The sequence below is a fragment of the Syzygium oleosum genome, unplaced genomic scaffold (genome assembly GCF_021117445.2).
Source record: "Syzygium oleosum isolate NSW1041296 unplaced genomic scaffold, Sole_v2.1 Sole_v2.06, whole genome shotgun sequence".
Taxonomy (NCBI): domain Eukaryota; kingdom Viridiplantae; phylum Streptophyta; class Magnoliopsida; order Myrtales; family Myrtaceae; genus Syzygium; species Syzygium oleosum.
This window is the reverse complement of record NW_026607490.1, coordinates 1603192-1617477: the sequence shown is the minus strand read 5'-3', so window position 1 is coordinate 1617477 and position 14286 is coordinate 1603192. Positions and strand designations below refer to the sequence as shown.

General features: G+C 39.1%; 1 pseudogene; it reads right to left on the bottom strand.

Annotated features, from left to right (window-relative positions):
- The window catches only part of LOC115664595 (disease resistance protein RPV1-like), a 47397-nt pseudogene extending 35041 nt beyond the window's left edge, over positions 1–12356 (bottom strand).
- Positions 12357–14286: the final 1930 nt, after the last annotated feature.

Here is a 14286-nt window from a genome sequence, read left to right as displayed (position 1 = left end):
ATCATCAGAAACCAGAGAATCTTCTAGCTTCTCGCCCTTTGTGTATATACAAAGATTTTAGCTTCTTGAAGCTTGATGGATCAGGGAACTTTCCCATTGATTTACAGGAACCGATCCCAAGTGTCTCCAACGATTCTAGTCTGCCTTGGACTCCACCAATCTAGGACAGTACCGCAGGCAAAGTTTCTGGAGCTTCTTCAAGTTGGTCAGGTCAGGCAACTTGTTCAAAGATGGAACTTCTTCAAGCTTTAATGCTCTCAGGTTCTCCAAACCTTGGAAGCCTCGGAACTCTCTCACTTTAGGGCAATGAGCAACCTCCAAATCTGACAGCGCTTTCGAAATTGAAAGGTCTATTGATGTTTTTATCTCCTAGCATGATTTGATACATAGAATAGTCAAAGCTAATTGAATACAATTTGAATCTTGAATGGGTAAATAATTTCACATTAAATAATATTTATAATTTTTTTAGGACTATACATGCGCACTCTGATCTTGTCCTTAAAGCTATCTACAAAAATGCTAATCTAAATGTCATTGAACTCAGAACCCAACTAATTTGTAAGATAAGGAAAGCTCTAGGTCTAAAGTAGGAGTTCTACTTAACACTCGACTCGAGAGTACAACAGCATAGTAACTATTAGCAAGTAGTTGTCACATATCATTGTCAATAAGGAACCGATATATTATTTAAGTTCGCTTAAGATAATGTAATCCTTGCATTGTTATGTGAGCAACGAATAAAATAGATGTAATGACATAACATTCAAATGCACACAAATAAACATATCAATCTCATGATGCTCAAATATCTCATAGTAGCTTACCAATATACACCGATGAGTATTCATTCCCTACTCATCACTAGCCTTGACTCATCTACGAGCCATCAGCACCTCCAATTTTAGCGGACAAAATCATAAACACATCTTTGCCACGCCTCGACCATCCATCACGAGTTTCCTTTACATCAATGATAAATACTCCACTGCAAAACTGCATGATGATGGCCATCTCATACTCATTTTCATCAAGGTTCACATTCATTTAATTTTCTTTCGTTTCTCGATCTTGAGCCTCAAATTCATAACATAACAAGCTACTCAAATCATATTAGGCTACAAAAGCCATATCTTTTCATATATGAATCTAGGACTTCTATGCCCTCTTGACCCTCTACAGACATGTCTTAGACAAGAAAGTATTCGTTTATTTCCAGAATCTTGTATACATACTGAGGAATTTAATAATAGTGTTGGTATATTGCTAACAACACCTGTAGAATTTCAATGGAGTTGGTAATTTACTTAGTATTGGGAACAAGCATGCTTGAGAGCACAGTACAATGGAGTGTTGTATGCTGCTTTCAAAAGTAGTGTTGTTAAATTACTTACGACACTAGTAAAATTTCAAATGAGTTGATAATTTATTACTTCATTCAAATACTAGAAAATTTCTGATGGTGTTAAAAATTCACTTAGAAGAGTTGGTAATTTACCAATTTAGTGGGAATTGGTAAATTTCTTATAGTTTTGGTAATTTACTACCGCTTGACCTAACAACCAAGTGACCAGTCCTTTTTTTTTTCACCCAACAATTCCAATTTTGCCGGCAATCCCACCCAAAAATTTCAAATGGTGAAACTTGAAACGCAGTCATGAATTCACTCAGAAGCGACTGTAGAAATCTGTTTTAAGTTATCAAAACTAAAGAACCTTTGTGACCATTGCACATGATCATTAAACAGGGAGCGTTATGTTTATGCTAGACACAATGTTTTGTGCCTACTTCATTTCTTCAATGTGGAAATTTTCATGGGAAACCAACAACAATTTCGTGAATGTGGTTGCTGATGTCTAATTAATTTCGTAACACTGAATGAAACTCATTCTCAGAGTACTGCCTCAAGAACATTAATCTCTACGAATGAATTCTGGAGCAAGTCATCTCGAATCCTTGATGAATTACTTCCCTAACGAGATTAATCACTAAGTACACCCGCTAAAATTTTAGAAGTAGGACCACAGCAGACCAAAAAAAAAAGAAGGAAGAAATTGCAGAACCAAATGATCATAGTAAGGTTTCATGCCTTCGATGACAAATTTTGCTTTTAGCAGGACCTTGATAAGCTCAGAAGAAGAATCGAGTCCGGTCGACTATATTGCATAAGATAAATGAAATCAGCTAATCCCCCTCAAACTATTCCACCTGAAAGGTTTGCACTAGTTCCTAAAGAGCGAAAATCGATCTTCCCCAAATTGGTGCAGAAGTGAAAAATTGCGTAGGAGTTGGTTAAGGCTTCAAGCTAACAAGATTAGATGAAAATGGAAGAAATCAATTGAGTCGTCAGCTCAGAAGTGAGTTCACTGAAAGGCTGCTTTCAAAGCATGTATATAAACGATAAGTCGTGACTGAAACGAAAACTCAATTCAATTCCAAATCTTTGTCCTAATGCATCACTAGTTGCATCAGAATTCGCAAGCAGACCCAAATTATTCAAAACAGAAACAAGGTAGAGAGAAATCACCAGAAAAGGAATGGGTGAAGATGAAGAGAATCAAAGTAGACAGCCAACGGGTCTGAATGAAATGCAGAAAACCAAATAAAGATGCAGCGAAGAAGGAAGAACGCTTCTCGGCCTCAGTCAGCTCAGCCGCAACTCAAAATGCAGAAGGGAAGACTTCTTGGACAGTCTATTCAACCCCTCGCGGGAACAGATGGACGGGCAGGAAGACGTGGGTGGGTCGCTGCCCCGGAGGACGATCTCCGCCTGGTGGGGTCGCATCTCGTGCTTCCGCTTGGGGCCGCCGTCGCGTTCCCTCGACGGTCGGAGCCTGTCGCTGCTGGTTCTCGGCAAGCTTTTTCGCTCGGGTCGTCGCTGACGATGTAGGAAGAAGAAGAAAGGAAAGTGAGAGACGAGAGAGGGAGAGAGAGAGAGAGCGCAACTGGAGAAGAAGAGTAAAGAAAAAAGAGGAGAGAAGAAAGTCGAAATATCTGAAGAGTGGGTCTCACCTGCACACACGTGGCAATTAAATGATGCACTCGATCAAATTCTACGAGCGCACTTTTTTCAAATCTCTGTACTCATCGGATTCCAGAGTCTCCTCGAACCTTTTACATTCATTTACTGATAAGATCTTTAGCTTCTTGGCGCTTGAAGGATGAGATAACTTTCGCAAAGACCCGCAGCGATATAAATGAAGCCTCTCCAATGATTCTAGCCTACCTGGAATTTCAACCAGACGAGGACAACGTTCTAGAACAAGTAGCTTGAGCTTCTTGGAGTTGGTCAGGTCGGGCAACTTCTCTAGCAACGGAAGATCCACCACCTTCAATTCACGCAGGTTCTTCAAATCTTCCGTGCCTTGAATCTCTTTTAGCTTCCAACAGCCTTGTATATCTATAGACTCCACCCCGAATGAATCAGGACATTTTTTGAGAGATCCACAGGACATTATAATAAGCATCTCCAACGATTCTACCTGACCTCGAACCTCAACCAGCACAGGACAGTTTTTTATCCAAAGCACCATGAGATTCTTCAAGTCGGTCAGGTCAGGCAACTTCACCAGCGATGGAAGATCCTGAAGTCGAAGCTGTTTCAGGTTTTTCAAACGTTCGAGGCCTTGAATCTCTGTTAGCTGTTCCCAATCACATAAACACAATTCTGATAACTTTTCCAGATATGAAAGATCTATTGACTTTTCCATTATCCCGCGCCCATAAATACAGAGGTGTGACAAATTCTGGGGAAGCCTAGGTAGGCATTCTGGGTTATCTACTTTGAGCACTAGCTGCCTGAGCTTAGAAAGGAGATTAAAATCTGAAGGTAGTTGGGAAGCACTCCTAGAACAAGACAACTCCAAGGACTCTAGCTCTCTTAACCTCGAGATCCACTGGAGGCTTGGAGCTCCAGCTATAAGATATAGATTGGTCAAACTTTCAGGAAGCTTAGGAACTTCGGAAATTCTCGTATTTGATAATCTCAAGATCCTCAGAAATGATAGTCTTCCAATCTCGCTTGGTATTTCCTCCAAACCGCCATCAGCATGTATCTCTTCAAGCTTCTCCAACATTCCAAGAGCGCTAGGTAGCTTTCTTAAGCTGGTGCGAGACATCCTTAGTACTCTCAAATTCTTCATTTTCCCAATTGAATTGGGTAATTCTCGAATGCTTGATCCAGAAATATTCAATTCAACAAGAGATCCAAAATTTTCAAATGGAAGTTCAGTAATTTGTGTATATTCCAACCTAAGATTTAATAGCGATGTTGAGCAACCGGCAAAATTGCATACACTCAGTGATTTACATTCAACTGCACTGAGAGTTTTCAATTTCTTTATTCCTTTCCATTCGGGAATTTTGGCAATAGAGGTCCCATCAACAATTAGTTCTGTTAGGGCAATGAGCAACCTTCAAATCTGACAGCGCTTTCGAAATTGAAAGGTCTATTGATGTTTTTATCTCCTAGCATGATTTGATACATAGAATAGTCAGAGCTAACTGGACTGCCACTTCAACGATTTGCGGTCAAAATTGGCCGAAATGACTATATTGGCAAATCGTCAAAAGGTTTAGGACTAAATTGGCAAATCATCAAAAGATGTAGAACTAAATTGATACAATTGAAAGATTTAGGACTAAATTGACTGCCGTATAATAATTTGAGGACTTTTTGGATAATTTTCTTATTAAAACGTGAATTTCTGAATACAATTTGAATCTTGAATGGGTAAATAATTTCACATTAAATAATATTTATAATTTTTTTAGGACTATACATGCGCACTCTGATCTTGTCCTTAAAGCTATCTACAAAAATGCTAATCTAAATGTCCTTGAACTCAGAACCCAACTAATTTGTAAGATAAGGAAAGCTCTAGGTCTAAAGTAGGAGTTCTACTTAACACTCGACTCGAGAGTACAACAGCATAGTAACTATTAGCAAGTAGTTGTCACATATCATTGTCAATAAGGAACCGATATATTATTTAAGTTCGCTTAAGATAATGTAATCCTTGCATTGTTATGTGAGCAACGAATAAAATAGATGTAATGACATAACATTCAATTTAACATTCAAATGCACACAAATAAACATATCAATCTCATGATGCGCAAATATCTCATAGTAGCTTACCAATATAAACCGATGAGTATTCATTCCCTACTCATCACTAGCCTTGACTCATCTACGAGCCATCAGCAACTCCAATTTTAGCGGACAAAATCATAAACACATCTTTGCCACGCCTTGGCCATCCATCACGAGTATCCTTTACATCAATGATAAATACTCCACTGCAAAACTGCATGATGATGGCCATCTCATACTCATTTTCATCAAGGTTCACATTCATTTAATTTCCTTTCGTTTCTCGATCTTGAGCCTCAAATTCATAGCATAACAAGCTACTCAAATCATATTAGGCTACCGAAGCCATATCTTTTCATATATGAATCTAGGACTTCTATGCCCTCTTGACCCTCTACAGACATGTCTTAGACAAGAAAGTATCCGTTTATTTCCAGAATCTTGTATACATACTGAGGAATTTAATAATAGTGTTGGTATATTGCTAACAACACCTGTAGAATTTCAATGGAGTTGGTAATTTACTTAATATTGGGAACAAGCATGCTTGAGAGCACAGTACAATGGAGTGTTGTATGCTGCTTTCAAAAGTGGTGTTGTTAAATTACTTACGACACTAGTAAAATTTCACATGAGTTGATAATTTATTACTTCATTCAAATACTAGAAAATTTCTGATGGTGTTAAAAATTCACTTAGAAGAGTCGGTAATTTACCAATTTAGTGGGGAATTGATAAATTTCTTATAGTTTTGGTAATTTACTACCGCTTGACCTAACAAGCAAGTGACCAGTCCTTTTTTTTCACCTAACAATTCCAATTTTGCCGGCAATCCCACCCAAAAATTTCAAATGGTAAAACTTGAAACGCAGTCATAAATTCACTCAGAAGCGACTGTAGAAATCTGTTTTAAGTTATCAAAACTAAAGAACCTTTGTGACCATTGCACATGATCATTAAACAGGGAGCGTTATGTTTATGCTAGACACAATGTTTTGTGCCTATTTCTTCATTTCTTCAATGTGGAAATTTTCATGGGAAACCAACAACAATTTCGTGAATGTGGTTGCTGGTGTCTAATTGAATTCCTGACACTGAATGCAAGTCATTCTCAGAGTACTGCCTCAAGAACATTAATCTCTACGAATGAATTCTGGAGCAAGTCATCTCGAATCCTTGATGAATTACTTCCTTCCCTAACGAGATTAATCACTAAGTACACCCGCTAAAATTTTAGAAGTAGGACAACAGCAGACCAAAAAAAAAAAAGAAGGAAGAAATTGCAGAACCAAATGATTATAGTAAGGTTTCATGCCTTCGATGACAAATTTTGCTTTTAGCAGGACCTTGATAAGCTCGGAAGAAGAATCGAGTCCGGTCGACTATATTGGATAAGATAAATGAAATCAGCTAATCCCCCTCAAACTATTCCACCTGAAAGGTTTGCACTAGTTCCTAAAGAGCGAAAATCGATCTTCCCCTAATCGGTGCAGAAGTGAAAAATTGCGAAGGAGTTGGTTAAGGCTAATAAAGCTAATAAAGATTAGATGCAGATGGAAGAAATCAATTGAGTCGTCAGCTCAGAAGTGAGTTCACTGAAAGGCTGTTTTCAAAGCATGTATATAAACTGAAACGAAAACTCAATTCAATTCCAAATCTTTTCCTAATGCATCACTAGTTGCATCAGAACTCGCAAGCAGACCCAAATTATGCAAAACAGAAACAAGGTAGAGAGAAATCACCAGAAAAGGAATGGGTGAAGATGAAGAGAATCAAAGTAGACAGCCAACGGGTCTGAATGAAATGCAGAAAACCAAATAAAGATGCAGCGAAGAAGGAAGAACGCTTCTCGGCCTCAGTCAGCTCAGCCGCAACTCAAAATGCAGAAGGGAAGACTTCTTGGACAGTCTATTCAACCCCTCGCGGGAACAGATGGACGGGCAGGAAGACGTGGGTGGGTCGCTGCCCCGGAGGACGATCTCCGCCTGGTGGGGTCGCATCTCGTGCTTCCGCTTGGGGCCGCCGTCGCGTTCCCTCGACGATCGGAGCCCGTCGCTGCTGGTTCTCGGCGAGCATTTTCGCTCGGGTCGTCGCTGATGATGGAGGAAGAAGAAGAAGAAGAAAAGAAAGTGAGAGACCAGAGCAAGAGAGAGAGAGAGCGCAACTGGAGAAGAAGAGTAAAGAAAAAAGAGGAGAGAAGAAAGTCGAAATATCTGAAGAGTGGGTCTCACCTGCACACACGTGGCAATTAAATGATGCACTCGATCAAATTCTACGAGCTAATAGACGCACGTTTTTTCAATCTTTGTACTCATCGGATTCCAGAGTCTCCTCGAACCTTTTACATCCATCTCCTAATAAAACCTCTATAGCTTCTTGGCGCTTGAAGGATGAGATAACTTTAGCCTCTCCAATGATTCTACCCTACCTGGAATTTCAAACACACGAGGACAACGTTCTAGATAAAGTTCTTCGAGCTTCTTGGAGTTGGTCAGGTCGGGCAACTTTTCTAGCAACGGAAGATCCTCCAAAATCAAGCAACGCAAGTTCTTCAAATGTTCCGAGCCTTGAATCTCTTTTCGCTTCCAACGGTCTAGTTTATCTATATTCTTCACGTTGAATGAACCAGACCATTTTTCGAGAGATTTACAGGAGCTTATCGAAAGCAACTCCAACGATTCTAGCTGACCTCGAACCTCAACCAGCATATGACACTTTGATATCCCAAGCACCGTGAGTTTCTTCAAGTCGGTCAGGTCAGGCAACTTCACCAGCGATGGAAGATCACAGAGTTCAAGCTCTTTCAGGTTTTTCCAACGTTCGAGGCCTTGAATCTCTCTTAGCTGTTTACAATGATGGACGCGCAATTCTGATACCTTTTCCAAATATGAAAGATCTATCGACTTTTCCATTATCCTGCGCCCATAAATATGGAGGCGTGACAAATTCTGGGGAAGCCTAGGTAGGCATTCTAGGTTATCTACTTCGAGCACCAGCTCCCTGAGCTTAGAAAGGAGATTAAAATCTGAAGGTAGTTGCGATGCACTCCCAGAACAAGACAACTCCAAGGACTCTAGCTTTCTTAACCTCGAGATCCACCGGAGGCTTGGAGCTCTAGCTGTAAGGAATAGATTGGTCAAACTTTCAGGAAGCTTAGGAACTTCGGAAATTCTCGTATCTGATAATCTCAAGATCCTCAGAAATGATAGTCTTCCAATCTCGCTTGGAAGTTCCTCCAAATATTTACAGCCTCTAGCATCTATCTCTTCAAGCTTCTCCAACATTCCAAGGGCGCTAGGTAGCTTTCTTAAGCTGGTGCGAGACATCCTTAGTATTCTCAAATTCTTCATTTTCCCAATTGAATTGGGTAATTCTTGAATTCTCGATCTAGAAATATTCAACTCAACAAGAGATCCAAAATTTCTGAATGGAAGTTCAATGATTGCTGCATTTTCCAACCTAAGACTTAATAGCGATGTTAAGCAACCAGCAAAATTGCATACACTCAGTGATGCACATTTAACTGCACTGAGAATTTCCAATTTTTTCATTCCTTTCCATTCGGGAATTTTGGTAATAGAGGTCCAATCAACAATTAGTTCTGTTAAGGCTTCCAGTTCCCCCATCTCGTCCGGCAATGTCCGCAGATTACAACATCCTTCCAAGTTTAAGAACACTAAATGCTTTAACTTACCAATAGACTTATCAACTTGAACCAGTCTCCAGCACCCTTGAAGAATGAGTTGCTCTAAATTTTCAAGAGCAGAAAAGTCAGGAGTTCTACACAAGTTTCTGCATTCAGTCAAATTTAGAACCTTCAAATTCTTTGCCACCTGTAATGAAGAGAAGAGGTTAATTCTGGATCTTTTTGAGATACAAGACAACAAAGTTAATATAGCAAATTCATGTTGAAATAATACCATACCTTGAGTTGGTTCCATCCCTCCCAATTATTTGTAATTTCACTCCGTGATAGATCAAGAATCACTAGCTTCATAAGGGAAAATGCGGTCAATTGGAAAAAGAGAGGAAACTCATGCCATGAGAGAAATCTCAGCTTCGGAAGGATGAGTAGATTCCTCTGGAACCAGTTGGTCGAAGGAAAATGTTGAACCTTATTCTCATCCAAGTCTACACAATCCACTTGAAGAAATCTTAAATTTGATAGGCTTTCAGATTCTTCCTTCTGAATGAAGTCTTGAAATTGATGATCAAACTTGAGACGTATTGCTTCAACCTTTTTTTTTCCCTGCCAAAGCAACAAAATTAAACAGAAGCTAGTGATCACATAATTCCCTGTCAAAGGGATTCGAGTTGAACATACTTCAGTAATGTACATTTTATTTGTACTTTCAATTTGATTTATAATATGATTACCGATGAGCATGTCATCATGGTAAGCAGACAAGTAATGACTCGGTTCAGATAGAAGCAAATAAGCAAAGTCAAGGTGGATAACTCGTCTCTTTGAATAGGAATAACATTTCATACACGACTTTACCTTTGCTATGAGAGCATCATTTGCTTGCTCATGATCCCACACCCGACTTTGCTTCTCTGGTTTAAAATTACCAGTCCGACGAACGAAATGTTGCCCAAGGTTTCTTAGCAGATCATGCATCCACAATTCATCACGTTCTGTAATCTTTATTAACGACATCTGTTGGAGGACATCAAGATAATAGTCAGGGAAAAACCCACAGCTATTCCACATGTGCCTCACAATCCTCCAATCAAACCCAACGAAGAAGCAACAAACATCAAGAAATATTTCCTTCGCATGTGGATGTAATGCCTCGATACTGATGTTCAACTTTTCTTCAACATTTTCATCGGGAAAAGTTTCCAGCTTCTCTAATGTGGTCTCCCAAAATTTTCCATCTTTTCCAGCTAAAAATGAACCTATGATCTCAAGAGCCAAAGGAAGATGACCGCAGATTTTTACCGCTTTTTTTGAGAGGTAGAAGTATTCTGCTGGAGGATGATCTCTTCTAAAAGCATGTCTGCTGAAAAGTTGAAGCGAATGATCAAAATCCATTTCAGTAAGTTCGTGCTTCAAATCAACATCCTTGAGAACTTCCTTGTTTCTTGTGGTAATAATAACCTTACTTCCTCTGTCGAACCAGCATTTGCCCATCCCCACAAGAGCATCCAGCTGAGTCTTTTGGACGACATCATCAAGTAGAAGTATGACCTTCCTAGAGGATAACCTCTTCTCGATCTCAGTAATCCCTTCTGTGCTATTATGGATGAGCAAACATGTCTCTTTTAGGATACCAGAGATGAGTTGATTCTGCAAAATCTCAATCTTTGTGTCTTTGAAGTTAGATAGGAAGCAACAGTTAGTGGAATTGGCCGACAATTTATTATAGATGATTGTGGCAAGAGTTGTCTTTCCGACACCGCCCATACCATAAATACCAACGATCTTTGTTTCAGTGTTCTGTTCACCTATCACTTCCATGATTTTGTCCACGTGATCATCCATTTCAACGAAGTGATCAGACACTGCCAAGTAGTTCCTTTTCAACTCGATCGACAGCGTCCGAACGACTTCTTCCGTGAACTCACCTTTGCCTCTGATACTGTTGAAGGCAAAAGGACCAAACTGTTAAATTGAGATGAACATAATAATATCTAAGCTACAAACAATTCATGAACAACAATAAATTCAAGTACCTCTCTTTGAGTTCCCATCCTATTAACGCTCCAACCTTGCTGAGAGCTGCCTTCCAGTTCTGAATAGTCTCATGAGTGTACCGCTGCTTATTTATGTGTGATTCAATGGCCTCACCGTAACTTGCAGTTTGGTAACGAACCTCCGACGGTGCAACGTCATAGAAAATTGGTATGATCTTTTGTCCCCACTTTTCCTTGCACGCCACCATCTGGACCAACTCCATGAGGCACCATGGACTGGCAGCATATCCTTTAGAAAAGATAGGAATCGAGATTTTCGATTCCTTAATCGCTTGGAGAAGCTCCGGGCGAATCTCTTCCCCAATGGGAAGCTCTTCATTATCTCTAAATGCTCGTATTCCGGCACGAATGAGGCTGTGGTAAAGGATATCAGCGATGTCGCGGCGAGTGTCCGGTCCTCTGAAGCTCAAGAATACTTCATAATCAGATTCTGTTGGCTTCTCCATTTCCCGAATTTTCAGAGGACTTTTAATGGCCTGATATCCCACCTGAAAAACCTTGACTATGAAAGTGGAGTGATGACTATCATGATTTCTCTCAGAAACTCTTCTGTTTCAAGTCATTCTAGAAAGAAACGAAGATGGCAAATGCACGAGCTCCTTCTGGGGCATTGCACTAGACTCAAAACATGTCCGGTTGTTTTAGTAACAATATGGTAGAGAAGTGGACCCATCTCAATTCTGAAGGAAGAAATTTCTAAAGTAATGTGGAATTATGGGTTTTAATTCACACCCGAAATAGATTCGAGAGAATAATGTTTCGAGAAGATAACTGTCAACCTATTTTTGTGTTAAACTCTTATTTTAGGTGATAAAATTTCTCTTGAAAGGTGACATTGAATGTCCTCTGCACATAAGTGCCTGCTGTTGCTTGTAGGTTGACTAATTATCTTATTGTCTGATAAGAAATTATGATGGAACCTTCCTCTTTTAGTTCTACCAAATTAGATTTGACAAAGACATTCCACAACACTCAATTAGTTGCTCCCTTGACCTTAACGGATGCTGGCGAAGAATCACACTCCGCAATGACTATCTCATTAGAAAAATGAAATCAAGAAATTAATCTGAAGCTAACTCAACCCTCATCATTGGACTATTTTCTTAAAAGCATAAACCAATCCCTAATCACAGCCATCTCTTAGGTTATTAACAAACAGATAAAGGGTCAACGGGCGAGCATTAGTCAGGCATGAAGCTATCATTCACATCTGCCAGAAATTATCAGCATATCAGAAAAAGAGGAGTGGATTTCTAATCAATTATGGAGTTAATAAAATTTCAACGGAAAAAGAAGGCATGAATGCTATAACTGTTTTTCCAGTAAATAAGTTGGAACACACAGGAGTGTAGGGATGAGAGCTGCATTTTACAAAAGCTGAGAGTTCCGGTTCACCACAGAGTGCAACATTATAGTCTATTCAGTCTGTATCTACCGTTAAATTGAGAGTTGAAGGTATCAATTTTCTGTCTAAGAATGTTCTTACTGCTAATTTACCGGACAATAATGTGCTAATTTGCCTCTACTGTTAAACAAATGAAATCAACCGATTCCACTCGAGCAAAGTCAGCTTTTGTCGCCGGCCCTATTCCTAAAGAGCGTAAGTTTGATCCCTAACTGCAGAAATCTCTGAGATTTATCAACAACCGATGCATCTGAGTGGGATTGTGTTTCAAGATCTGAGGCCTGACTGGTGCATAGATGGAAGCAGGTGAGCAGGGTTTAGCGCGTGACTAGAGCTAGGCCAAAACTATTAGTGTTAGATGCAAATTGCAGAGTGGTCGATCCTGGAGTCAACTACGGAAAGAACTGATACTGATCTGAGAATCCCTCTATTGTTTCCATCAAATTAATGAAAAGAGGCAATAAATAAGAGGAAATTACCGGAGATGGAGGAGTGAAGATGAGGAATCCGGATCAGACGCTGAGAAGCAGATGAAGATCACGCCCAGAATGAAGCGTTCTTGGCTTGGAGCTCAGCTGAAGAAAGACTTTGCCCTAAAGAGTCTCTGCTCACCCTCGCTCGCCATGCTCTTCCAGGAAGGTGAGGACTTGCTAGATACGCGTGAATGAGTGGGATACGCGTTTTCTTTTTTACTTTTGAGGTGTTCGAGTTCAGTTAAGGTTGAAATTTCCTCGAAGTCCAAAGAGTCTTTGGCACAAAAGGCCAGAGTTCAAGACGACGAGAGATCTTCATTTATGTTATTAGTTTGGGTTACCATGAAAAACCTTAAATTTATATATTTATTATAAATTAATTTTTTGATCACGAAAAATTTTAAATTAATATATTTATAATAAATTTACCTCAAATTAATTTTTTGAACACCAAAAATCACAAACTAGTATATTTATGAGAAATTTACATTCCATTAAATTAAATTAATACCACGAAAAATTACAAGTCAGTACACCTGTGAGAAACGGAAGGTAAAATCCTAAACTGATACGCTCGTCAATTATCACGTGCTATCCAACTCAAAAATTTGACTGTAAAATTTAACGAAAATTAACAGAGGATAAATTTGTCATAGATGTACGGATTTAAAATTTTTCGTAGTATTAACCCTATTAGTTTAGAAACTAATTGATTCTATTAATTGATAATCTTGTAATGATGATGAAACCCTTCTTTTGTAGGTGTGGCCCCAAGACCGTTTCATGATTACGTAAACTAAACCTACAAATATAGAACCCATGCATATTAATTGTTTGAGATGGATTATGTTAGAACTTATTCACAGTAAATTTATAGGACAACAGTTAGGCTTCAGCCTCCAAAAGTTGCATTCGGCTAGAGAGGTGTAAAAGCTCCAAAAAAGTTTGGATTAATACCACGAAAAACCTTAAACTAGTACATAAGTGATAAATTTACACCAAATTAATTTTTTGACCACGAAAAAGCCATAAACTGGTACACCTGTAACAAATTTATCCTCCGTTAATTTCGATTAAATTTTATCATTATACTACTGAGTTAGATGATACGTGGCAGTTGACGGATTGACTAATTTGGGGTTCTACCCTTCCGCTAGTCATATGTTTATTAGACAGTCAATTCACCCTCCTTCGCCATGCTCTTCCAGGAAGGTGAGGACTTGCTAGTTGCAGATACACGTCAATCCGACCGTGAAAAAGTGAATACGCGTTGCTTTTGACTTTTGAGGTAATCGAGTTGAGTTACTGTGAAATTTCCCCTGGTCCAAAGATTCCTTGGCACGAAAGGCGAGAGTACAAGAGATTTTCATGCAGGTTATCAGTTTAGAAATCATTCAAATTATACTTATTGATAGTCTTTTAATGACGGTGAAACCCTTCTTGTAGGTGAACCCCCATGCCCATTCAAATTTTACATGTATTAAACCTAAAAATGTAGAATTCATATATTTTAAGTAATTGAGATGGATTATGTCGGAGTTATTCACATGAGTTTGTAAGACTAAAGTTAGGTTTCAAACTTCAAAAGTTCGGGAAAATAATACCACAAATGA